This window comes from Octodon degus, unplaced genomic scaffold, assembly GCF_000260255.1.
Source record: "Octodon degus isolate 3935 unplaced genomic scaffold, OctDeg1.0 scaffold00031, whole genome shotgun sequence".
In the NCBI taxonomy this organism is placed as follows: Eukaryota; Metazoa; Chordata; class Mammalia; order Rodentia; family Octodontidae; genus Octodon; species Octodon degus.
Window position 1 is genome coordinate 15,852,964 of NW_004524607.1, and position 4,271 is coordinate 15,857,234.

General features: G+C 43.3%; 1 protein-coding gene and 1 pseudogene across 3 annotated transcripts in view; one reads left to right on the top strand and one right to left on the bottom strand.

Moving 5' to 3' along the window:
• The window catches only part of Chst12 (carbohydrate sulfotransferase 12), a 30,107-nt gene that overhangs the window by 11,329 nt on the left and 14,507 nt on the right, over positions 1-4,271 (bottom strand). The gene's annotated exons all lie outside the window — the stretch shown is intronic.
• On the top strand, positions 658-2,422 carry LOC101564800 (annotated as a pseudogene).

Genomic DNA, 4,271 nt, shown 5'->3' on the forward strand with positions numbered 1-4,271 from the left:
GAGGAGGAGGAGGAGGAGGAGGAGGAAGAAGAAGAAGAAGAAGAAGAAGAAGAAGAAGAAGAAGAAGAAGAAGAAGAAGAAGAAGAAGAAGAAGAAGAAGGGAAGGAAGGAAGGAAGGAAGGAAGGAAGGAAGGAAGGAAGGAAGGAAGGAAGGAGTCATTCCACCAAGGAAAGAACAAAGATTTGCTGGGTGCTTATTGAAAGTCAAGGGACTAAAGAATGGGCAGTAGTTCTAGATACCAACTAACACCTCCCCCATGAGAGTCAGAGAAGTGAAGATTGAAATTGTAATAGTTTTCTCCTACTATACTTTTTATGTAATAAGTTAACAAACTTAATATTAGTTCTGAAGTATTACTGTTAAACCTGTGTTATAAATGTTAGGAGCAAGCATAACCCAAAGAAAACTTGTTTTCTATTCTGGGGAGGAAAATAGTACATTTCCACTTATATGTAGGACAGTTATAACATGCTCAGCTTAAGTATAAACTTCTCTTTGTATCTGGAGACCAAGTATGATTTAAGGAAATATGTCTGCTTGTCAAGTTGACAAGGGGTGGATTGTGACAGTTCACTGATTATATCAACTTGAGTAAGAAATGCCTAACTAAATTGGGTCAGTGCTCTTTTTCTTGCTCACTCTTCAGCCCAGAAAAGATGGCAGACTCAGAACCCAAAGGACAAGAAGCTCACACCAAGGCTGAGGACGAAGATGACAATGACTATCTACACTACCCAATGTACCCTTCCAACAGCTCCAGTAACTACTGCTCCAGAAACTGCTGTAGCAAAGATGCAAGGAACAGCAGGATGATGGCAGTGAACCCCAGGGAGATGAAGACAACATTCTGCTGGGCCCTCTGTCCATTGTCAGCCTCCTAGATTTTTACCAGCACCTTAAAGAGAAGGTTGAAGCCTTTAAGGAGTTTAAGAAGAAACAACTGAAAGAAGAAGAGAAGATTTTATAGAATGTGGCTGGGGGTCACACCTTAACATTAATGAGGGACACAGTCAAGGGCATCACATAAGATTACCCTATCCAAATGAGTTGGGTACCTTCAGTATGTCCTTAGCATGTCTGAGAAGTGGCATGAGCACATACCGAAAAAGTACCACATTTTGGTAAAAGAGATGGTTTCCCATCCCCCATCGAGCTTCAATAAAATGAAGTTTCCTTGGCCATCCTTCAATGCCTGAAAAGGAAAGATATCCTCCACCCAGTACTCGCACAGATCCAGGGCATCTCTATTATTCTATCTGGCTGGGACATAATTGACATTACCTTCATGGGGTCAGGCAAGACCCTTGTGTTCATGCTGCTTATCATAATGGTTACTTGGAACAAGAGAAGCAGTTGCCTTTCTCTAAGCATGAGGGTGTCTTCAGACTCATCATCTACCCCTTCCAGGAGCTAGCCCCACAGACCCATGGCATCCTGGACAATTACTGCCACCTGCTGCAAGAGATGTGTCTCCCTCCTGCACTGTGCTCTCTGCTCAGGGGTAATCCCTCAAACAGCAGATGGAAACCGGCCTACATAGCACATACATGATGGCAGCCATCCTTGGGTGCCTCATGGATTTGCTACACAAGAAGATGGTCAGCCTAGGTGTCTGTCACTATCTAGCTTGGGTGAGGCTGACAACATGATCAACATAGGCTTTGAGGGCAACAGCTGCACTATCTTCTATCTTAAGGGCCAGTTTGCCAAAGAGGATCCAGAACTTTGCCAAAAGCACCCTGGTAGAGCCTGTCACTACCAATGTGGGTGCACAAGGGCTGGCAGCCTGGATGTCTTACAGGAGATAGGATGTGTGAAGGAGGAAGCTAAGATGGTGTTTCCTGCTTGAGTGCCTACAGAAGACCCCTCCCGCTGTGTGCAACTTTGCAGAGAGGGCAAATGTAGATGCCATCCCTGAGTATCTGCCACTGAAAGGGGTTGAGGCTGTGGCTGTCCATCCATTGGAGTGGAGACCAGGAAGAACTAACCAAGGCCATTGAAGTATTTCTGGAGGACAAGAAATATGTCCTGATGGCCACAGATAGCCTTCAAGGGCCTAGACTTTTCTGTCATTCAGTATGTCATCAATTATGACATGTCTGCAGAAACTGAGAATTATGTGCACCAGATTGGCTGTACCAGGCACTTGGGATATGCTGGAGTTGCCACTACCTTCAACAATAGGCCCTCTGATAAGTTCATGCAATGGACCCAGAGGCCCTACTTTTAAAGGCACGTCCGAAGGTGCTACAAATACCCTAGGGATGATGCTGGACAACACAGAGGAGACGTGGCTGTGTGTCCTCTGGGGGCCTTGGCCTTAAGATTGCTGAGTGTCCCAGACTCAAGGCCATGCAGGCCAAGCAGCTCAGCAGCATCAGCTGTGAGAACTACCTGGCGCACAGCTCTATGGACTTCTGAGCCATCTGTTTCTCCTCCTTCTGATGATTAAAGATGTTTTATGTAAAATTAATAGATTACATCATCTATTAATGATGTTTCTCATCTTCATATAGTTTTGAATTACAGGATGGTTGTGCTTGCTTCGGCAGCACATATACTAAAATTGAATTACAGGATGGACAAATAAGTTAATGGGCTACTTTTTTTGTTTTTTTTTTTTTTTTTTGAGACAGTCTTTCTATGCAGTTTGGGCTGGCCTTGTGTTCACTTTTCTAGCCCCCAGGCTGGTCTCAGACTTGCAGAGATCCTCCTGTTTCAGTCTCCTGAGTACTCAGGCTCTGGGGCTATATGGTGGGTGCCCGCATCTGGGGCCAAGAAGACCTGTCTGAGGATCCAGGCCAAGACCACACAGCATGTGGGGCTGTGACTCAAACTTGCGTCCTTGTGCTTGTCAGGTAGGTGCTTATGCTTCTATGCTATCTCCCCAGCCCCATATTATTTTAGTTTTATGTACTTGCTTATGTTATTATTTTAATATTGGTTATGTATATTTTATGTAACATAATACATGTATATTTATTATTGTGGTAATGGGACAATGCGTTAGTGCACAAAGTACATAAGGTGAAGAATACCATGACTGCAAAATGCTACAACATAAGACTGCAATATTGGTGAAGGGTAATTTAATTAGAATTACAGCTTTGGGGATTAGGGGTAGAGCTGTAAGTTCCTTGCTTAATTCTGATGTCCTCTGACTGTAGTGGTGAATCTATGGCACACATGCCACAAGGGGCTGTTTACATCATGGGAAGCTCTAAAAGATTTGTCATTGCTGTCCTAGGAGGATGAATTTTCCATTTTTGGTTTATAAGCCCAGAGTGACACTTAAAGAAATATACATCATTTCAGTAGTTTATTTTCTAGTAGGCTCATTAATGGTATAAAGATTAAAATAACAGAAAGCTGTAGGATCCATGTTAGTTGGTCACAATAGTAAATGGGTGCTGTGCTGGCTGGCCTCTAATCCAGGTTAACACAAGTAAACTTGCTATTAGCATTCAGATAGGTGTTGACTCAAAAGACACAATATTATGCTTCATTGTTTTGATGAGTGAAGGAGAGGAATGACAGCTAACATTAGGATGGAAAATATTAGTCCCTGTACCCCTTTCAAGTTTATTGGGGATGGAACACAAAGATTGCATATGTGAGTATGGAATATTCTGGTGTAATATGTGGAGGAGTGTTAATCAGGTATGCTGCTATGTAATTACCTCAGTCTTCTGTGAGAGAATAAAACTAAGATTAGTAAAGTTAACAATGAGTGGAGGGGCTGGGGAGATGGCTCCGTGGTCTAAAGCACCTACTTAGAACAAGCTTAGCAAAACACAGGGACCGCAGTTCAATCCCCCAGCACCACATGCCAGCCAGCCCCGCCCCCCTGGTGGGCTGAGCTGACCACACACACACACACACACACACACACACACACACACATAAATAAATAAAATTAAAAAAAAAACAAAACAATGAGTGGAATACCTAAGGTATCTTTTTAGTGTACAGGAATAAAATGGAATTTTATCTGAGTTGATACCTTTGTAGAGAAATGAGTTATTACTGATACTGGGATAGTAAATGGTAAAAGGAAAAGCTAATTACTTAATTGAATCAACATAGTTCTAGGTGTGCCTGAGGGGTTTCATGGAGACAGAAGCCCCACCCTGGTCAGCTTGCCCCCTGAATGGAGTAAGAGGGAAACAAGGAAGGTCTGCTTCTGTTTCTTCAGAGGAGCTCTAGTCTTCACCTTCCCCTTGGACGTCTCCTGGCTTCCAGCACTGACCCTTCGACCTCTTGATACAGA